The sequence below is a fragment of the Meles meles genome, chromosome 3 (genome assembly GCF_922984935.1).
Source record: "Meles meles chromosome 3, mMelMel3.1 paternal haplotype, whole genome shotgun sequence".
NCBI lineage: Eukaryota > Metazoa > Chordata > Mammalia > Carnivora > Mustelidae > Meles > Meles meles.
Window position 1 is genome coordinate 90,057,563 of NC_060068.1, and position 24,226 is coordinate 90,081,788.

Sequence of the window (24,226 nt, forward strand, 5' to 3'; positions counted from 1 at the left end):
TGCTATTGGTTTCCTTCACAGAATTTGGTGAGTATCCCCCAATATACATTGGATGAGAGAGAAGATCTAGTCTCTTCTCAGAGGCTTGCACGCAATCCTGTTATCAGTTCATGGAGAGCGTGCACAAGAACCCATAAGCAAAACTTGGCCCACTGTGCCATTTATAACTATAATGCTTCTTAATGGTAATTATGATTATTTTCTCATGGCATTGATTTTTTAAATGTTTTTCACTTCTAGTTTCCTTAAGAAATCATGTGTTGGCTGTTTGATTTCCTATTTTGCTACTTCACATTGCTTTAAACTAGAGGCATAATTTAAAAATCAATAAGGCAACAAACTGCTCTTTATCAGTTGTTTCACCTAATTTCTGATCTAGCAGCACAAACACTGCTCACTTATAAAAGAAATGAGATAATGAACAGTATACAGTGAGCACTAAGATGGTGGTTCAAAATCCTGGCTGTACATCACTAAAATAACACAGAAAGCTTTTTAAATATTTTAATGACTAGGACAACTCCCGATAAATTTAATAGGACTCCTAGGGAAGGGAGTTAGAAATACTGTATTATTTAAAAATCTCCCCTGAGGGGCACCTGGGTAGCTCAGTTAGTTAAGCATCTGCCTTTGGATTAGGTCATGATCCCAGGATTCTGGGATCTAACCCTGCACCGTCTCTCTGTTCAGTGGGAGCCTGCTTTTCTCTTTCCTCCTCCCCCTGCTTGTGTTCTCTCTCTCTGTGTCAAATAAATAAATAAATAATCTTTAAAAAAATCTCCACAGAAAATTCCATTTAAGTTAAAGGGAAAAGTCACTGGGGGTAAATACTTTGGCTACAACAAGTTTTCCACAGAGTTTTCTGGATGAATCAAAGACAAATGAGGATTAACTCTTAATATTCTGAAGTATACAACACTTGTAATAGATTGCAAAATGGCCTAATAACTCCTTCTATGGCTGTATCCATGCTCCTTCTCAATGTGACATTTGTTGTTCCTCTCACCAAGAGGAAGAATCTGTTTCTCCACACATGAATCTGGTCTACCCTCATGATCTACTTTGGCCAATGATATATAGTAAATGTCATGTTCTATGATGTCCAAGACTAGATTTCAAGTGGTATACAGCTTCTACTCTATCCGTCCTAGAAGGCAATGTTGCCTTATGAAAATCCTTAAGGATGAAAGATCACATGGATAAAGAGAAAAAACTCAAACACCATCAATTTCCTTATGAGCGAATTAGGCCATCATGGACCTTTTAGGCCAAGTTAAGTGCCAGATGATGTGGGAAAGACTAGCTTCAGTAGTAACCAGCTGATCCTAGCCCAAACTGCTAGCCATAAGATTTAGAAACAATGTAGATGTTGTTTTAAGCCAGTAAATTTTGAGGCAGCATTATAGCAAGAGATAACTAATTTAGTAGTCTTAATGGACATAATAAATATTAAAGACAAAATAATACATTCTGTCTACTTTGCCAAAAGTAATACTTATGTGCTATAAATACCTGCTTGTATATTTTAAAAAGAGAAATAAAAAAAAAAACAGAAGTATAGTTTTGCAGATATAGTATTTCATTTTGTTAATAATTCAGTAACATATATTTAGGTTAGAACTTGAAATATAAGATCAAAATGTAAGCAAAGACCTTTTTTCTTTTCTTTTCTTCTTTTTTAAGATTTATTTGAGAGAGAGAGAGAGCATGAGACGGGGAGGGCCAAAGGCAGAGGGAGAGATTCTCTAGCAGACTCCACACTGAGCACAGCACCTGATGTGGGGCTTCATCCCACAACCCCGAATCTGACCTGAGCCAAAATCAGGAATCAGTCGCTCAACCAAATGAGCCATCCAGGTGCCCCAAGCAAAGATCAGAGAAAAATCTACTGTAAAAATAATTTTATTTATTTATTTATTTTTAAGATTCTATTTATTTTTTTGACAGAGAGCAAAAGAGAGAGCCCAAGCAGGGGGAGGAGTAGGGAGAAGCAGTTTCCCCCACTGAACAAGGAGCCCAACATAGGGCTCAATCCCAGAACCCTGGGATCATGGCCTGAGCTGACAGTAGATGCTTAACTGACTAAGCCACCAAGGCACCCTTAAAAATAATTTTATATCATTTCCTGTACATTCAACATTTAAAAATCATCAATTACTCACTTTGTATATGAGAAAGCTCCTAAGCTTTGAAAGCTCAAAACTTTTTAAAAATCACCTAACAAAAATTATACAATATTTACACTATAAATTACCCAAAATGTCCAGTTTTCAGTATATTGCTTTTACAAAAATTCACTAACTTCATTTAACAATTACTTATTGAGTGTATATATACAGTAATTAGTCACTGAGTGTCTATATAAAAAACATGTCTTAGATGTTATCCAAGGAAGACCCAAAGAATGTTGGTTTGGGTTATTTTTCAGTGACTTTTAGGATTATGCCACACAGTAGAGGTAATAAGACAAATTTGGGGAGTTAGAGCTATAGGGACAATCATTTCTACCTAAATAAGTATGAAAGACTGAGAAAAAAAAAATCTTCTTTTAACTGTGTCTTAAGAGATGATCAGCATTTCAAAAGGATGCTCTGGTTCCAGGATGACAATCCATGTAAGTAAAACCACAGAATAATTAAGCTAAGAGGTGAAACATTTCAGATACAGTAAGCAGTCTAGCTTGGTGGGATTAGAAAGTCTGGGATACAACTGGCCTGCAAAGACACGGCATGGCATCCTAGATAGTTATTTATCCTGTAGGCAATTGTAGTCAAAGAGGTTTGGGAAGATGACCATAAAAGGAAAAAATGTGGAGCCAAAAACAAAATAATAGAGATTGAAAAGTAAGAGAGGATTGCTGGGAGGCCACTGAAATAGTCCAAATGTGAAGAATCTTCTCTATTGCTGTAATAAACAGTAGTCTTGGGAGTAACAAGAGAAAGAAGCAGATACAGAAGGTATGTGAGTAAAAGCAAAGGGAAATCCTAAGGGAAAGCGAAATCCTAAATCTTTCCACAGGTAGCAATGTGATGAGGCTGTGCCTGCCTCTTCAGATTCACTAGAATTCAGAAAAATAACTTTTAAGTGAGATATCAAGTCCTGGCAGCTTTTTTTTCCCTCTTTCTTACTGCTTAGGATCAAGACAACTTTATGTAAAGGAAAAGTATGCAGTTTATCACGAAGGACACCAAGAAATGTCCAAAGGCTGTATTTCTCAGTTACATCCTCTGCTCCTTGGGAGTCCTCAGTCACTGATTACTATAATCTTCTTAGAAGACATAATACTGGTATCCCAAGAATTCCCCCACATCTTTTCCATGCTCCCTGAAGCAAAGAGTCCCTAGGAATAAACCACCTGTGCCCTGGTGCTTAGATCTTTTGTTTTAGCTTTCATGACACACCATCAAGAGTCTTCAAAAATATTGATGCTTTAAATTGGTCTAGATTTTTCTGCACAGAAAACTATAGACTTTTTGTGTCTCTTTGCTAGATTATCTATATACTGCTGAAACTGCTAAGATCTAACCACCCAATCAATTCCAGACAGTCATGTTAGCCAAAATATTTTGCTTTTTGGACTTCTCGACTGTTTGACACCTCAAAACTTAAAATAATCGTAATAATAGTAACAGCTAACAATTATTGGGTGCTCCTTATGTAAAATGCATGCGCTCGATACTGTGCAAACATTTTCTAACTTAGTCTTACGAATGCCTTATGAAGAATATATTTTAAGGTTTACTTTTTGCATGAAGAAATCAAGGCCGAGAGGGTAAGTAATCCACATAAGTGATTACACTTATGTAACACCACATAAGTGTACAGAGTCTGCCCACAAGCCCACAGTTTGAACCACGTTACTGTATTACTTGCCATTATACTCATGAAGCTCCAAGGCCTAACAGAATCATGAGATAAGATGGAAAGCAGTGGATAGAGCACAGTGATTAAGAACACAGATTCCTAAGCCCTAAGGCCTGGGTTTGATCCACTTAGTTCTACCACTAAGTTCTACCACTTAGCTGGGTGGTGGATATCCACCATTAGATGGGTGACCCTGGAAAAGATCCCTAACCTTTACTGGTAAAACAGCAATAATACAGTAACTACCTCGTGGGGTTGCCATGAAGATTAAGTAAAGAATATATTGAAAGGGAATGGAAAAGTACCTGGCACAGAGTAAGCGCTATGTCAGTGTTCACTGTTGTTGCTGTTGTTATCATTACCATTACCATTGTGTGATTCTGAAGCATGTTACCAACTTGAAATCAATCCTGTAAGTGTGACATACCATTTAAGAAGGTTTGTTCACTTGTTTTCATTAATATTGATCTTATGACTTTTGATAGATGTAGCCTGGTAACATCAAGGAGAGATGTTTAAACTTCAACTTCAGTCAACCTTAGAACAAGCATTTAAGAGTCAGCAAGTCTGTGTACTGGAATTAACTAGGGTGCTTTAAAAAAAACTGTCTAGGGCCTGTCCCAGACTTAGGGCACTAGAATCACTGAGGGATTGTAAAAAGCTCCCCTAGTGATCCTGATGCAGCTGGTCCAGAGCCGAGGATTTGACAACCACCATACCATGTAATTCTTTGAGTCATCAAGAAAACCTACCTGGAGAGATTAAAAATCTCCCTCTCTTCCCTAAACATGTTACTGAGATCAAGTTGTATCAAAAAGCTAAAAATAGAAACTTTTATGCTTTGGAAACCTTGTGAAAAAAAGCCATCATTTTCTCAGTATTTATTACTGCCTTGTGGAAAAGAAACTTTTGGCATTTGGTATGACAACAATCACCTACCAGGTGTCAGTCAAGCATTGTGTACAAAGATTTTTTCGTTCTCAAGTATGCAGCCCTGAACTTTGATAAAATCTAAGTGGTTTTAAAAAGCAAAATATCCGGGGCGCTTGGGTGGCTCAGCGGGTTAAAGCCTCTGCCTTCAGCTCAGGTCATGATCCCAGGGTCCTGGCATCGAGCCCCACATCGGGCTCTCTGCTTGGCTGGGAGCCTGCTTCCTCCTCTCTCTCTCTCTGCCTGCCTCTCTGCCTACTTGTAATCTCTATCTGTCAAATAAATAAATCTTTAAAAAAAAAAAAAAAAAAAGCAAAATATCCTAACACTGAAACCAGTCACTTTAAAATAAAGGGATTGGTTCCTATCATTTCATGTGTGCTGAAATGAGCACTCTCCTTTGGTTTACACCTACCTATTGTGGCTACAAAGGCTACCTACTCTCTTGGATGAGCTGGGGCATTATTTTCTTTTCTTTGAGAAAACCCATTCATCTAATATAGATTACATGATCACAATGCATGCAAGTTAGGGACTGCCAAAGAATGCTTCAGAACCTGCTAAAAGAGCGGAATTTAGCAATTCAGTTCTGGATAAGCAGGGACTCCTGATCCTATCACAACATACACTATTCTCCCAACCTACTACTAAATAGTTTAAAGGCTAACTCAAAGTTTTAGCTTCTAGATCTAGCATAATGATTAGAGACTTAGATAACTACTGAGTTAACTGAAAGAGAACTCACTTAAACTAAGCAAGTTTGTGGCACCTCTTTCCCATTTAATTTATACCATTGGAGAAGAAGTTGTATGGTCTTTCTTTCATATGGCAGTTGTTTCAAAGTTGTTTCAAAGTATTTAGTTGTTTCAAAGTATTATAAAAAATAGCATTAGGAAGACTGGTCTTTAAGGGTACCTAGGATGTCAGTAAGTGCCAAAAACTAACATGGACATCCTAAGCGAAAGCTATCCTTTCTATCACCAATACACCTGTGATCTCTGACTAGTATTTTTATGTACTAAAATGGACCTAGTAGTCAGTCTTGGTTAGTCTTGTGCTGCTTGGGAGTTATTTATGTGCCAAGAAGATGCACATATTATTGTTCAGCGTTCCTTTACCCAGAGTGCTGGTTCCAGGCAATACTGTTAAGTTAGATCAATACTACCTTCAGTACCATACCTTTTATCCAACTAGCCCTTGCTCTCAAGCTGTTGTCTCTGTCCAGAGCCCACTAAACCTTTGTAAAAATGCCTTGTGCCTCTTATTTTTCCTGATTCAGCTCCTCCATCCAAACTTAATTGCCCTTTAACCTACTTAGGTAAGAACTGAAGGACTAATATAATTACTTCTGTCAAATTATGATACTAATGTCCAATAGAGGATTAATTAATTATGTCTCTGGAACACATATTTATTTTCAGAAAAACCCAAGAAAACTACAAAAATGAGTAATGTGGAAAATTCCAAGGAAGGTCAGAGAAAACTCTCATTTTCCCCCTAAGCTTTCAAGATCTATAATAGCTATTTCTTTCTCTCAAGATTGGCTTAACTCATAAATTTCACTAAAACGGTATGTGATAGGCAGAATAATCTTCTCCTCCTACCAAAGATGCCAACATCCAAATTCCTGGATCCTGTGGGATAAAGGTTAAAGGGCAAAAAGAAGACTTTAGATGGAATTAAATTTGCTAATCAGATGACCTCAAAATAAGGAGATTAGCCTGGATTAATTAGGAAGGCCCAATGTAATTACAAGTCATTACATGGGAAAAGGACAAAAGAAGAGTCAGAACCAAAGAGATGGCATCATAAGAAAGACTCAACCAGCTATTGTTAGCTTTGAAGATGGAAGGTAAGCATGAGCCAAAAAATGTGGACTGTAGAAGCTAGAAAAGGCGAACAAATAAAATGGTTTCTTTCTTCGAGCTTCCAGAAAGTAATGCAACTCTGCCAACACTTCTCATTTTAGCCCAGTGAGACCCATTTCAGACTTTTGATCACCAGCGCTATAATAAATTTGTGTTGCTATAAGTAACTAAATGTGGGGAAATTGGTTATAGTAACATTAGGAAATGAATATACCACCAAAGTACACAGAGGGAGCTAGCACTCTAATTTCCTTAAAATACATGCTTAGGATTTTTCCTACAGGATTATGCTGCTGCTTTATAGAAGTTGCCTCATTTGTATTTGCTAGTAATTAGACAGCATGGGCAGATGATCAACTGTTGTGCCTCCAGATAAAAGGGAAAAAGAAAGATGGAACAACTATAAATAATTTCCCTTACACCATAAAAAATGTCTTTAAATGTTCAACTGGAAAAAAAATACAATTAGTGAACAGAACTCATTGGCTGGTATGGTGTTATTCTGAATATTCTTTTATTCAAGAATAGGGGAAGGATGGGGACGCCTGAGTGGCTCAGTTGGCTAAGCTGCTGCCTTTGGCTCGGGTCATAATCCTAGGGTCCTAGAATCAAGTCCCACATCAGGCTCCTTGCTCAGTGGGGGAGCCCGCTTCTCTCTCTGCCCCTGCCTGCTATTCTGCCTGCTTGTGCGCTCTCTGATAAATAGATAAATAAAATCTTAAAAAAAAAAAAAAAGAATAAAGAATAGGGGAAGGATGGTTTATCAGATAGGATTTAACAAAACTCCACTAAGCATCAAAGTGTAAACGGTTCATTATGATCTATAAGTTGATATCATTTCACTCACCTCTGCCAGCACCCCATTCCACACTGAAACACATCTGCCACTGGTTTTATCCTGAACTTAGGGGACAGACCCATTTCCAGAAAACTATACATGTCACATGAACCTTAAACCAAAATAGATGCAATATTTATTGTTCCTTCAAAATACGGTATCCCAAATATCATCACAGTGTAGCTGTTTTATTCCAACATAATAAATGCCACTGAAAAGAAGTGTAGTGAAAACACTGACAGATTTTTAGCTCATGGCAACAAGAGGAAACATGCCTATTATTTTGTAAACGCCTTCTCACAAAGCACAAATTCTCTTACCGTTATAATCTGACAAGACACTAAAATTTACACCATTCCATATTCTACCCCAATATATGAAATTCTTTGATGGAAAGAAATGGTTTTGTTTCCCTGCAAAAGGAATTTTGGTGCCCTCTGGTGTTGGAAAACTAGCTGATCCACCTCACCTTTATAAACTAGCACTCCAGGGAGGTCATAAAAGCATACAGTTAAAGAGTGGAACAGCTTATCCCAACATAGACATACAGTTCTTTTTTAGTGGAAAGATATATAGATATATAGTTACTTAGTTATAAAGATATAGAGTTATTTTTTAATGGGAAGTTTTTCTCTTGGTTTAATAATCAATGTTTATTTTGACAGAATATTAGACAAGTACTATTAAAAAAACCTGAGCCCATAGATAGAAGACTCCTTGCCTACACTACCTGTTGGAGCCTCTCTAGCTTTACAAAAAGGATAACAAAGGTGAATGGTTTCAGATTTTGCATCAAAAGTAAATGAATAAAAAGGGTGACATTATTAGGATGACAGGATTTATAATTAATTCTTCAACTGTGTTATAAAATGTGAAAGGCATTAAAAAAATATAATAAAACCTAAGATAACACCTGTGAAAAATACTATCTTCGGAACATAACTAAAAGAGTTTGAGCCCCCCATATAGCACTCCGAATCATATTCTCCCTTCCTCTGAGAAATATCGACTTTATTCAATTTGATGTTTAAATAACTGATGTGTAAATGTATTTTTTTTCCAGTTTCCTGAACTTTCTCTAACACTGTTAAGCTGCTTCTAAAATTAAAAATTCCCTTTAAATTATTACTTTTTCAAGAAAGCGCAGGGACAGCAGTTACAACGAGTCATGCAGAGCAAGGGAGAACGTTCCAGCTACCTCCCCAGTTTGGGGGCACCTGGAAGCTGATATTGTAAGGTTATTATGCATGAGAAGAGCAGGTGAGACTTACATCTCAGCATCCGACAGTTTCAAGGGGGTTTGAGCGGACAAGGAGGCCCTATGATTTTTTTTTAAATAGGTTAGTACAGAAATGGGACAATGAGGGACGACAGGTGGACAGCGTATACCACAATGGTTAGTGTGGTAAATGAAGCCAAATGTAGAGTTATAGAATGAAAACCAGGCAGTCTTCCCAGAGCACACAAAGCCAAAAGAGCTGAAAACGTAGTCTAGTTCTATTCATCCAACACACCTAGCACTAAGCTCAGTCCCACCTGATAAGCTCCAATCTTCTCTAAGCGTCTCTCTGGCAGTAGCTCACTGATGATTCTGTTTTTTCTCTTCCCCAAACAAATCAGCCTTTTCCACATTTTGGGACAGGACAGCACACATCCTTGCCATTCTCTTACACCCACTGCCTTTTCCCCTCAATGCCTGAGGAAGTGACTGCCTTCACACTCCCCTGAAGTGTCCAAAGCCTGCCTTCCTCCTGCTTCCTCCTGCTTTACAAGCTACCAGCTCACGGGAAAGAGCTGATCCAAGTAAAACACATTATACTGCACCTAGTGCAAGCTGAAGCTCAGTAACTTTAAGCTGCTCTTTCCATCACTCCCACCGCTACAAACTCTCCATTCCATTCCCTCCCTCGGGCTTGCCTAGTCAAAACTCATTCTCTTAATGCCAGACTAAGAAAAGCTATGTGAATATACCAAATGTTACTTGGGCAGAAATATTCATACTGTCTTTTACGACATGTAAGGAGCTATTTTAAGTGTTAGAAGGTAAGATCAAAGTATCTTGTCTTTTCCAGTATGGTTCTTCATCTAATTCCTTCTCCACCTGGTTCTAGCCAGCTGCTTTTCTTCCGTACCATCCATCAGAATAAATTCTCATTGCTCTTGTAAATAAATCCTTCATCAAAGACTCCAGAAATTGACTTCTAACCCACTTTTAATTGCTTTTTTTGTTGATCTTCCTTCTTTTTCAATAGTTCTCAACTCTGGCTACATGTTGGGATCACTTGAAAATTAAAATATATTGTATGTATATATATATTTTAATAAACACAAACACATGTACTGATGCCCAGTCTAGACCAAGTGAAATATAACCTGATTGAGGCCAGGCAGTCACATTTTTTAGAAGCTCCTCAGGGGATTCCAACCTGTAGCTAGGGTTAAGGAACCAATGTTAGCCAGAACTGGTTAATTTTACATGCCTGAATCACTGGATATGTCATTTATCTGTTTAATTCATATACTCTGCAACCACTTATTGAGCTCTTACCGTGGATCTAGCCTAAAACTACTCAGCAGCTACATGGCATCCTCATAATCAAATATATGTTTCTGACTACTCCATCACAATTCTTTCTAGCTAACCTCTCTTCTCTGTCATCAATCTTACCACTTCCACACTATCTTCCTACCCTTTCCCAATCAAGCTTGATTTTTTGTGAATGCTCTGGAATTCTCCAGTGCATCTCATGTCTTGGTCAAAACAACCCCAGATCAAATGAGCTCTTGGCCAAGATTCTCTACGATACGACACTTCTGCAAATACCTAAGAAAAAGATCACTGATGTTCATATGTGTCTCCTCTCTTCACTCGAAGGTCCATGAGTAGAGGAATCCTATTTCATTCATTGCTGTATCTTCAATATTCTGCATAGTTATCGACCATGAGTGTTTTACCCCATGGATATTAGTAAAATGCAGAAAAGGATGAAAAAAAATATAAAGGTATGTGGTAATAAGATATTTTCTTAATCATCTAAGAATGATAAAACATGTGAGGAGACTCTTTCTTCAGAGGTCATGGTATAATGGTTAACAGCATGGACTCTGGGATCTGATCTGCCACACATCACTTCTATGGGCCTAGGGAACCCTCCAATAAAAACCGTGGTCATTGAGTCTATAATAAGCTCTCCTGGCACACAATACTGAACATTTTGTCACAATTTTTGATGTAAGAAGTTCATTCTATATAACTCAATGGGGACAGAACCTTGGGAGTATGTACATAGTTTTGTCTAGAATTTGCCCTATGCATCTTTTCCCTTTGCTGAGTTGGTCTGTATCTTTACATTGTAATAAAATATAGTTGTGAGTATGACCATGGGGTAAGTCCCTTGAGTCCTCTTAGTGAATCATCGAATGTGGGGTGGTCTTGGGGACTCATATAATCTATAACCTCAGCTTAATCATGAGAAAAGTATTTGTCAATCTTAATTGAGGGACATACTACAAAATAGCTCGGCAGCATTCCTCAAAACTGTCAAAGTCATCAAAAACAAGGAAAGTCTGAGAAATTCTTAAAGGCAAGAGGAGCCTAAGGAGATATGGTAACTAAATATAATGTGGTACCCTGGATACGATCCTGGAACATAGAAAAGAACTATGCTCCATATATATAATGGAGTCTTATGCCTCTATCAGAAAGGATGAATACCCAACTTTTTAATAAATATGGACAGGATTGGAGGAGATTTTGCTGAGTGAAATAAGTCAAGCAGAGAGAGTCAATTATCATATGGTTTCGCTTATTTGTGGCGCATAAGGAATAACATGGGGGACATTGGGAAATGGAGAGAAGTGAGTTGGGGAAAATCGGAGGGGGAGACGAACCATGAGAGACTATGGACTTTGAGAATCAAACTGAGGGTTTTGGAGGGGAGGGCTGTGGGGGTTGGGTGAGCTTAGTGGTGGGTATTAAGGAGAGCACGTATTGCATAAAGCACTGGGTGTGGTGCATAAACAATGAATTTTGGAACACTGAAAATAAAATAAAATGGAATGAAAAAAATAGATAAATAAATAAATAAACTATAGGTAAAAATTTAAAAACTGTGACTAAGGTAGAGCCCAATTAATACTAATATATCAATACTGACTCATTACTTTATAAATGTAGCATACTAATATAAATTATTTTTTTAAGATTTATTTACTTATTTTACAAAGACAGAGAGAGAGAGAGTGTGTGCACATGGAAGCAGGGAGAAAGGCAGAGAGAAAGAGAGAGAATCCTCAAGGGTAGACTCCCTGCTGAGCATGGATCCTGACTCAGGGCTCAATCCCAGGATGCTGAGATCATGACCTGACCCAAAACCAAGACCCAGCCTCTTTACCAACTGATCCACTCAGGCTCCCCACTAACATAACTTATTAATATGATAAACTAGGTGGAGGCATATGGGAAATCTCTGACCTAGCTTCACAACTTTTATATAAATCTAAACTATTCTAAAATTAAAAAGCTTTCATTAAAAAAAATTCTTGATTACTTACTGTGTGTACAGAGTATTGTGTTAAGCATTAGAAAATTTAGATCTTAAGGTAAAGGAATTAGCAATTCCATATAATTTAGTCCACAGTTACTTATCTATATTTTGAAATCAACTGAAATGGCAGGAAAACAAAGTTAAGGTATTTGGTGATGTCTATTAAAACTGACTTTTTATTGATATCTTATTATCTCATGAGATGGTGACTTCCTACAAGGTAGAAACAGTTCCAAAGTATCAACTTAGTGAACAAGCCCTAAATGTTGTTTCATTAATAAAATGAAAGAGCTGGCCAACAGGCAACATAAGAAAGATGCCCCAAATCCACATACCTCAATATTATCAAAGCCATCTATGAAAAACCCACCACAAATATCATTCTCAATGGAGAAAAACAGAGCTTTTCCGCTAAGGTCAGGAACAGGGCAGGGATGTCCATTATCACCACTGCTATTCAACATAGTAATAGAAGTCCTAGCCTCAGCAATGAGACATCAAAAAGAAATTAAAGGCATCCAAATCGACAAAGAATTCAAACTATCACTCTTTGCAGATGATATGATACTATATGTGGAAAACCCAAAAGACTCCACTCCAAATCTGCTAGAACATGTACAGGAATTCAGTAAAGTGTCAGGATATAAAATCAATGCACAAAAATCAGTTGCATTTCTTTACACCAACAATAAGACAGAAGAAAGAGAAATTAAGGAGTCAATCCCATTTACAATTGCACCCAAAACCATAAGATACCTAGGAATAAACCTAACCAAAGAGGCTAAGAATCTATATACAGAAAACTATAAAGTACTCATGAAAGAAACTGAGGAAGACACAAAGAAATGGAAAAATGTCCCATGCTCATGGATTGGAAGAACAAATATCGTGAAAATGTCTATGCTACCTAAAGCAATCTACACATTTAATGCAATCGCTATCAAAATACTATCCATTTTTTCAAAGAAATGGAACAAATAATCCTAAAATTTATATGGAACCAGAAAAGACCTCGAATAGCCAAAGGCATATTAAAAAAGAAAGACAAAGTTGGTGGCATCACAATTCCGGACTTCAAGCTCTATTACAAAGCTGTCATCATCAAGACAGTATGGTACTGGCACAAAAACAGACACATAGATCAATGGAACAGAATAGAGAGCCCAGAAATAGACCTTCAACTCTATGGTCAACTCATCTTCAACAAAGCAGGAAAGACTGTCAAATGGAAAAAAGACAGACTCTTTAACAAATGATGTTGGGAAAATTGGACAGCCACATGCAGAAAAATGAAATTGGACCACTTCCCTACACCACACAAGAAAATAGACTCAAAATGGATGAAGGACCTCAATGTGAGAAAGGAGTCCATCCAAATCCTTGAGGAGAATGCAGGCAGCAACCTCTTCCACCTCAGCCGCAGCAACGTCTTTCTAGGAACATCGCCAAAGGCAAGGGAAGGAAGGGCAAAAATGAACTATTGGGACTTCATCAAGATCAAAAGCTTTTGCACAGCAAAGGAAACAGTTAACAAAACCAAAAGACAACTGACAGAATGGGAGAAGATATTTGCAAATAACATATCAGATAAAGGGCTAGTATCCAAAATCTATAAAGAGCTTATCAAACTCAACACCCAAAGAACAAATAATCCAATCAAGAAATGGGGAGAGGACATGGACAGAGATTTCTGCAAAGAAGACATCCAGGTGGCTAACAGACACATGAAAAAGTGCTCCGCATCACTCGGCATCAGGGAAATACAAATCAAAACCACAATGAGATACCACCTCACACCAGTCAGAATGTCTAAAATTAACAAGTCAGGAAATGACAGATGCTGGCGAGGATGCAGAGAAAGGGGAACCCTCCTACACTGTTGGTGGGAATGCAAGCCAGTGGAACCACTCTGGAAAACAGCATGGAGTTTCCTCAAAAAGTTGAAAATAGAGCTACCTTACCACCCAGCAATTGCACTACTGGGTATTTACCCTAAAGATACAAACGCAGTGATCTGGAGGGGCACGTGCACCCGAATGTTTATAGCAGCAATGTCCACAATAGCCAAACTATGGAAAGAACCTAGATGTCCATCAACAGATGAATGGATCAAGAAGAGGTGATACACACACACACACCCCCCCACACACACACACCACACACAGGAATACTATGCAGCCATCAAAAGAAATGAAATCTTGCCATTTGCAAGGATGTGGATGGAACTAGAGGGTATTATGCTTAGTGAAATAAGTCAGTTGGAGAAAGACAACTATCATATGATCTCCCCGATATGAGGAAGTGGACCTGCAACGTGGGGGGTTTGGGGGGAAGGAAAAGAATAAATGAAACAAGATGCGATTGGGAGGGAGACAAACCATAAGAGACTTTTTTTTAAAGATTTTATTTATTTATTTGACAGAAAGAGAAAGAGAGATCATAAGTAGGCAGAGAGAGAGAGGGGGGAAGCAGGCTCCCTGCTGAGCAGAGAGCCCGACGCGGGGCTCGATCCCAGGACCCTGAGATCATGACCTGAGCCGAAGGCAGAGGCCTAACCCACTGAGTCACCCAGGTGCCCTGTCCATAAGAGACTCTTAATCTCACAAAATAAACTGAGGTTTGCGGGGGGGAGGTGGGTAGGGAGAGGGTGGTGGGGTTATGGACATTGGGGAGGGTATGTGCTATGGTGAGTGCTGTGAAGTGTGTAAACCTGGCAATTCACAGAACTGTACCCCTGGGGCTAATAATACATTATAAGTTTATAAAAAAAATTAAAAAAAAGAAAGATGCCCAATATCATTAATCATTAGAGAAATGTAAATCAAATATGCAATGAGGTATCACTTTACACCTGTCAGAATGGCTACAATAAAAAAAACAAACAAGAAATAACAAGTGTTAATGAGACTATGTAGAAAAAGGAATCCTTGTGGACTGTTGGTAGGAATGCAAATAGTGGCGCAGCCACTATGGGGGAACAGTACGGAGGTTTCACAGAAAAGCAAAAATTGAATTAGCATATTATCCAGTAATTCCACTACTGGCTATTTGCCCAAAGAAAATGAAAACATTAATTTGCAAAGATCTATGTATCCTTATGCTTACTGTACCATTACTTACAAGAACTAAGACAGAGAAGCACCAAGTGTCCATCCATCCAAAAATAGATGGATAAGGAAAATGTGGTGTGTATGTATATTTATATGTGTGTGTAAATACACACATACACATTAATACACACACACACACACACACACACACACACACACACACAAATGATGGAATATTACTCAGCCAAAAAAAGAATGAGATCTTGCTGTTTGCAACAACATGGATGGACCTATAATACTAAAGATATAATACTAAGTAAAATAAGTCAGACAAAGGAAGACAAACACTATATGATTTCACTTGTATGTAGAATTTAAGAAACAAAACAAATGAATAAACCAAGGAAAAAAGAGACAAACAAAAAACTAACTTTTACATACAAAGAACAAATTGGTAGCTGCCAAAGGGGAGGTCAATTGGGGTATGGATGAAACAGGTGAAGGGGATTAGGAGTGAATTTATCTTGATGAGCACTGAATAACGTACAGAACTGGTTAATTGTTTTATTGTACAGCTAAAAGTAAAATAACACTGTATGGTAATTATACTTCAATAAAAAAATAAAATGAGAGTAACGAACAAACTGAAACCATAAATTGACACAAAGTAGACTGAGAAATAAATATCACTCTGTCTCCACATATGACTAAAGGTCATGACATTCTTCCTAAAAGAAGACTGTTTCATGACCAAGTTTATGCATTTAATGAAACCAGTAAAATCTGTGTTGTTTTAATTGTCAGATTTTCATTACTAAGGCTTTTTCTTTCAATAAACCATTAATTTTCTGTTGGAGGCAGAGAAAAATGGGGAATAATTGCTCAATATGTGGATTATTATTACAGTTCAGATACATGAAAATTTCTCCTCTTTTAAAGGGACAACTGAGTATGTATTTGGAATATGATCTCTGCATGATTTGAAGATGATGAATCAAGTGATAAAAGAGTAAGTGAACTCCTTTAAAATCTACACAAAGTTCAAAATGATCACTATGTAAAAATCCATGGAAATGAAATTTAGTGCCTTTGTGGAAAATATGTATCTTTTCTAGATAAACCCAAATAAGCAGGTCTTTGGTATAATTTATTGGGTCCTGTTCTCCCCAGGGCTTAAATCACACCTTTGTAATAATACAAGTAGTCTTAACTTGTTTAATTCACTGATAACAAAATAATATAGTCATTGTAAATGGTTCAGTGATTTATTACAAACCATGATATTAGGTCAATTATTTTATATTCTCATGCACAATGCTCTAGAGAAAAATGAGGTAAATTCTTTGTTTCACAATAGTTTCCTGTGGGCTTTAAAGAGACATCTTCTTTTACTCATATTAAATAGACTTAAGGTTAAAAAATGAAAACACAATAGAATGAAATGCTGTTTACAAAGAATTGTTTTAAAAATATTATGCAATTATACTAGGGACAGTTTTACTTTCCCTCAATCCAGAGGAAGAAATATTTTACCCAGGAAGAAATTTTTGATTAATTTCCTCAAAATGCTAGTATTTCAGTCTTTTCATGATTATACTAACCATTTAGACAAACAAGGTGGGCCAAAACAAAAAAAAAAAGTCTCAAAAGAAATTAGAAAATAATGTGAACTGAATTATAATAAAAATACAACCATAATGTTATAGGATGTAACTAATGCAGTAACTAAAGGAAGTTCACAGCATTAAATGCTTAGATGAGAAAGAAAGATTTCCAAACAATAACCTTCTAAGATTCCAATTAATAAGTTGCTAAGTATTTTTTTCTAAAAGGAAAGAAAATGAAGGGAAGAAAGAAAATATTACAGGTAAGAGCAGAAATTAAGAATTTAAAAGTAGCAAACAATGGAAAATATAATTGAAATCCAAGGCTGGTTCTTTGAAAAGATCCATAAAATTGATAATCTAGCAAAACTTAAAAAAAGAAGAAGAAAGAAAAAAGAGAGCAAGAGAGAAGATACAAACCATCATTAATTATAAGCTTTTAAAGGGAATATCATTACCAATCCAAGACATTAAAAGGATTATAAGGGAATATTACAAACAATACTAATATACAATTTCAACAACTTAGATAATTCACTGAAAACAACAAACTATCAAAACTTAGACAAAATGAAAGAGATATATAAATTGTTCTATAAGTACTAGAGAAAAGGTATTCAGTTCAAAACCTTCCAAAAAGGAAATCTTCAGGCCCAGAAAGTTTCATTAACAAATTTTTAAGAAAAAATAACATCAACCCTTCAAAATATTTTCCAAAAAGTGAAGAAGAAAGATTACTTCCTAACTCATTTTACATGACCAGTACTATCTGGATACCAAACCACACAAGAACAGCACAAAAATACAGAAAACCTTGGGCCAATATCCATCATGTGCAGAGGTTAGGAAAAAGCTCTCAAAAATTATTGCAAATAATATCCAGCAATATATAGGAAGAAAAATACAATATATTAAAAGTGGTGTTTATTGTGGGACTGAAAGACTGACTCAGTATAATAATCAGTATTAACATTGAAAATACATATTCCTATCAATGGATGAGATAAAGCATTTGACAAAATTCAACATCCATTTATAATAAAACTTCCAGCAATCTAGGAATATAAGGAAACTTCCTCGATCTGATAAAAAGGGCAACTACAAAACACCTAAAACTAACATACTTAATGGTGAGAGGCTGAATGCTTCCTTCCTAATATCAGGAAAAAGACAAGGATGTCTGTTCTCCTCATTTCTACTCAATACTGTACTGGATGTTCTAGCTACTTCAATAACAAAAAAAAAAAAAAAAAAAAGGAAAAAAGATCTGGATTGGAAAGGAAGAAGTAATGCTGTATTTATTTGCAGACACTATGATTATCTACTAGAAAATACAATGGAATCTACAAAACAACTACTATTCCTACTATGTTAGATTAGAAAGGTTGTAAGATATAAGATCATACTAACTCAATTTTATTTCTACATATTATCAATGAACAACTGGAAATTCAAACTTAAGAAAACAGTATGTTTTTACAACAGTAAAAATATGAATACTTAGGAATAAATCTGACAAGATGTCAAAAGATCTGTACTTTCAAATAACAAGATACAAAGTCAAAACAAAAATCAATTGTGTTTTTCATTGTGAAAATGTCTATACTGCCTAGAGCAATCTATACTTTTAATGCCATTCCGATCAAAATTCCACTGGTATTTTTCGAAGAGCTGGAGCAAATAATCCTAAAATTTGTATGGAATCAGAAGAGACCCCGAATTGCTAAGGAAATGTTGAAAAACAAAAACAAAACTGGCGGCATCACGTTACCCGATTTCAAGCTTTACTACAAAGCTGTGATCACCAAGACAGCATGGTACTGGCATAAAAACAGACACATAGACCAGTGGAACAGAGTGGAGAGCCCAGATATGGACCCTCAACTCTATGGTCAAATAATCTTCGACAAAACAGGAAAAAATATACAGTGGAAAAAAGACAGTCTCTTCAATAAATGGTGTGGGGAAAATTGGACAGCTGTATGTAGAAGAATGAAACTCGACCATTCTCTTACACCGTACACAAAGATAAACTCGAAATGGATAAAAGACCTCAACGTGAGACAGGAATCCATCAGAATCCTAGAGGAGTACATAGGCAGTAACCTCTTCGATATCAGCCACAGCAACTTCTTTCAAGATATGTCTCCAAAGGCCAAGGAAACAAAAGCAAAAATGAACTTTTGGGACTTCATCAAGATCAAAAGCTTCTGCATAGCAAAGGAAACAGTCAACAAAACAAAAAGACAACCCACGGAATGGGAGAAGATATTTGCAAATGACAGTACAGACAAAAGGTTGATATCCAGGATCTATAAAGAACTCCTCAAACTAAACATACACAAAACAGATAATCATATCAAAAAATGGGCAGAAGATATGAACAGACACTTCTCCAATGAAGACATACAAATGGCTATCAGACACATGAAAAAATGCTCATCTTCACTAGCCATCAGGGAGATTCAAATTAAAACCACATTGAGATACCACCTGACACCAGTTAGAATGGCCAAAATTAGCAAGACAGGAAACAACGTGTGTTGGAGAGGATGTGGAGAAAGGGGAACCCTCTTACACTGTTGGTGGGAATGCAAGTTGGTGCAGCCACTTTGGAGAACAGTGTGGAGATTCCTCAAGAAACTAAAAATAGAGCTTCCCTATAACCCTGCAATTGCACTGCTGGGTATTTACCCCAAAGATACAGATGTAATGAAAAGAAGAGCCATCTGTACCCCAACGTTTATAGCAGCAATGGCCACGGTCACCAACCTGTGGAAAGAGCCAAGATGCCCTTTGACAGACGAATGGATAAGGAAGATGTGGTCCATATACACGATGGAGTATTATGCCTCCATCAGAAAGGATGAATACCCAACTTTTGTAGCAACATGGACGGGACTGGAAGAGATTATGCTGAGTGAAATAAGTCAAGCAGAGAGAGTCAAGTATCATATGGTTTCACTTATTTGTGGAGCTTAACAAATAACATGGAGGACATGGGGAGATGGAGAGGAGAAGGGAGTTGAGGGAAATTGGAAGGGGAGATGAACCATGAGAGACCATGGACTCTGAAAAACGACCTGAGGGGTGGGAGGTTGGGGAACCAGGTGATGGGCAATAGGGAGGGCACGTATTGCATGGAACACTGGGTGTGGTGCAAAAACAATGAATACTGTTATGCTGAAAAGAAATTTTAAAAAAGTGAAAAAAAATCAATTGTGTTTTTGTACATTAGCAATATACAATTAATAGCAATATAAAAATTGAAAAAATTAACAACATCAAAAAATAAATAGGTATAAATCTAACAAAACATGCATAGGTTCTGAATGCTAAAAAGTATAAAAATATGGATTGAAAATCAAAGACCTAAACAAATGGAGAGACATACCATGTTCGAGGATTAGAAAAATCAACACAGTAATGATATCAGTTTTCTCCAAGTTGATCTACAGATTTCATATAATTACAATCAAAATCCCAACAGGACTTTTTTGGTAAATAAACAGGCTGGTTCTAAATTTTACATGAAAAGGTAAAGGTACTACAATAAATAAAACAAGTTTAATAAAGAACAGTTAAGTTACAGGAATCACAGACTCCTACTGTATGACTTATTATAGCTACAAAAAGTAAGAGAAAGGACTCCTGGCAATGAGAGAAACACAGAAATGAACTGAAGAGAATAGATAATGCAGAAATAGAACCCCCACACATACAGCCAATTGGTATTTGACAAAGTTACAAAAGCATTTCAATGGAGAAAGGTCAGTGTTTTCAACAAATGGTGCTGGAACAATCAAGCATCTCTATTTAAAACAGCAAACCTCAACTGAAACCTCACACTTTATTAAAAAGAAATAAACTCAAAATGAATCATAATTCTTAACGTGGTAATCAAAATTAAGAAACTTTTAGAGGAAGCCTAAAAGCACCTAAACCATTAGGAAAAATTTATAACCTAGAATTAGGCAAAAGAGGTCTTAGGTATGACATCAATGGCATAATCCATTTAAAAAAATGGGAAATTAGACTTTATCAAAATTAAATATGTTTGCTTCACAGGAAAAAAAAATTAAGAGACAAAAAGGACAAACTACAATTCAGAGAAAATCTTTACAAATCACATATGCGATGAAAAACTTGTATCTAAAATATATAAAGAACTCTCACAACTCAACACAATGAACACAACCCAATTAAGAATGACCAAAATTTCTAAACAGACACTTCCCTAAACAATATATACAAATGGAAAAATAAGCATATGAAAAATGTTCAACATCATTAGGAAAATGCCATCAGCAAAATGCAAACTAAAACCACAATATGATATGATTACATACCCACTTATAACAATTTAAAAAATACTGAGAATACCAGGTGTAAGTGAGGACTCACAGCAGAGGAAATTCTCATATACCATGTCTTGAAATACAAAATGGTATAACCATTTTCAAAACTGGAAAACAATCTCACAGTTTCTTACAAAGTTAAATATATACTTAACCATACAATCCAGTATTCTCATTCCTGAGTATTTACCTTAAAGAAATGAAAACTTAGGTTCACAGGATAACCTGTACAGGAATGGTTTGAACAGCTCTATTCATAACTGCCCAAACCTTGAACAACTCCCTTATCTTGAACAGGACAATGAACAAACTGTGGTTTATTGGCATAATAGAATACTACTGAGCAACAAAAAAGAACAAACAATAGACGCATTCAACAACTTGAATGAATCTCATAGGCAACTGTACTGAATCAAAGAAGCTGGTCTCTAGAGGTTATATATTATATGATTCTAATTTTACAGCATTGCATTATTATTTTACAACATCATCAAAAGACAAGCTAAAGTAATAGAGAACAGATCAATGGTTTTCAGAGATTAGAGATAGGACAAGGATATAATTATAAAGATATAATCAAGGCACAATTATAAAGGCACAAGGGAGATTTTGGGGGTGATGGAACTGCTCTGTATCCCCATTGTGGTGGTTGTTATATCAATCTGTGTGTTCAGATCATAGAGCTATATGCCAAGAATATATTTTATTGCATAGTAATTAAAAAACTAAAACAGAAACCCAAAAAGGTTATGGTGAGTAAGTATGGTGAATAAGAAAAGAGGTTTCTTCAGCACTGTCTTTCCCCCAAAGTAGAAGTTTAATTAATATCTGTTGAATAAAACACTGAAAATTAGTTTTAGTTTCTATTTCAGTATTAATCCCATTTATACCCTTAAGCTTCAAAAATTTAAATAACTTTTTATAGTGTCATTAACATTTTTATTATGGTATCTGCCACATAAGGATGTCTAGTTTGTGGGGGAAAAAAAATTACTAAATATCAAATGAAAGTCCTAAATTTAGATTTCCCAACCAATTATTTTAAACTTAAAAAATATTGTCATTAACAATAGGTAACCTTTCCTTTATATCTTGTATGTTTATCTTCCTTATTTAAAAAAGGGCAAGAGGTACTTGGGTGGCTCAGTTGGCTAGGTGTTAGACCCTTGTTTCAGTTCAGGTCACGATTTCAGGGTGCTGAGACGGAGCCCCACGTCTGGCTCTGTGCTCAGTGGGGAGTCTGCTTCTCTCCCTCTCTCCCCCCTCCTCTTTCTCTCTCCCTTAGTCATTCCCACTTGTGTGAGCACTCACTCTAAAATAAATAAATGGATCTTTTAAAAATAAAGAAGGGCAGATGTGGTACATATACATGATGGAGTATTATGCCTCCATCAGAAAGGATGAATACCCAACTTTTGTAGCAACATGGACGGGACTGGAGGAGATTATGCTGAGTGAAATAAGTCAAGCAGAGAGAGTCAAATATCATATGGTCTCACTTATTTGTGGAGCATAGCAAAGAACATGGAGGACATGGGGAGATGGAGAGGAGAAGGAAGTTGAGGGAAAGTGGAAGGGGAGATGAACCATGAGAGACTATGGACTCTGAAAAACAGCCTGAGGGTTTTGAAGGGGTGGGGTGGGAGGTTGGGGAACCAGGTGGTGGGGAATAGGGAGGGCACGTATTACATGGAGCACTAGGTGTGGTGCAAAAACAATGAATACTGTTACGCTGAAAATAAAAAAAAAAAAAATAAAGAAGGGCAGGATCTACATTGAAGTCATTACTCAAAGGCATGGTATATGAAACACATATTTGATAAATGTTTACAGAATTAACTACTCTTTACTAAAGATGGAATGAGCTGAATAGCTAAGCCATTAATTTATCTCAGGGATGAAATCTTTCCAGGACTTATCTTTTGGCTTGAATTAACAAAACCATTAAAAATTCTTCTTCTTTAGGGCTCTAACTGGGGTGTGCACTCACATCACTAACACATATGCCACTTCCATGCTTCTGCAGACTTTTACATTTTCTTTGCTAAGGAGACATTCAGCATTTGTTTGCCAGTAGCTACATGCAACCAAACAGTCCTCCTAGGACTCTGCCCTAGTAATCCCGGTACTGACCTGCCACAGGTATGACTAGAATTCCTTTGTTCTGGTTCATTAGCCAAGCAGTTTGGTTATACCACATGTATGTGAATGAATAAAAGTACCCTTTAAAAAAAAAACAAACCAACCCAACACTGACGTTGGTCTTCCTTAGCTTTAAATTATATAAAAATAGTGTTCCTATGCTGGAAAATAATCAGTAATACAGTAATACAGTTTAAGTTTTCAGAAGTACCCAGCTCAAGAATTAAACACATTTTTTAAATTGCAAAGATGTTACCTGCATAAATTTATAGTATAGAGCAAGTATAATTTTTATACTTCTTTTAAAGTTCTATTTGTTTAAGAGTTATTTGAAGCCCTCTACATTGTTTTTAAGGTAGACTTTCTGAATATTCACTTAACATATGACCATCTCCAATTTATCTATGGGTTTAAGTCAAATTTTCAACAAAAAGTATTGGATTTCATAGCTTCAATATATTAACCATGAAGTATATTATAATGGTGCCAAAATATATTCATTTTTTACATTCTACAATATATGCTTTGATGCCACATTACACCATCACCTGCAGATAAACCGAACTACAATGCTTTTGTCAGCATCCAGTCAAAAATATAATAATTACCCATAATTATACTCTCTAACCAAATGATGAAAAATAATTAACCTGATTGAAGCACTCAATGCAGTAATTTTATTCTATTCAGTCTATGACTAGGATAATAAGCAATGAGTTTGCCGAATTGTTTAAAAAATGATTATGCAAAGTTGCAGCTTTCTATATTTAAGCTCTGTGGATGTTGTTAATATTCACATACTGATTAATAAGGATTGCTATTTACTATAAACAAGTAGGTAACAAAGACAATTTGCAAAAAAAAAAAAAGTGTACTTAGAAATATACTGGTCCTCAAATATCCAAATTTTCATGAGCACCTCATCCACTGGCTTTAATTGGTCTCCAGAGCACCTGCAATTTATTGTTCAGCACCTTCGCATAACCATTTTTGAACCTATCATTATAGATACAGGAGTTTAAACC

The 24,226-nt window shown here is 36.3% G+C and overlaps 1 protein-coding gene across 1 annotated transcript in view; it reads right to left on the reverse strand.

Annotated features, from left to right (window-relative positions):
- RNF180 (ring finger protein 180) overlaps positions 1–24,226 on the reverse strand; it is a 167,778-nt gene that overhangs the window by 123,608 nt on the left and 19,944 nt on the right. The gene's annotated exons all lie outside the window — the stretch shown is intronic.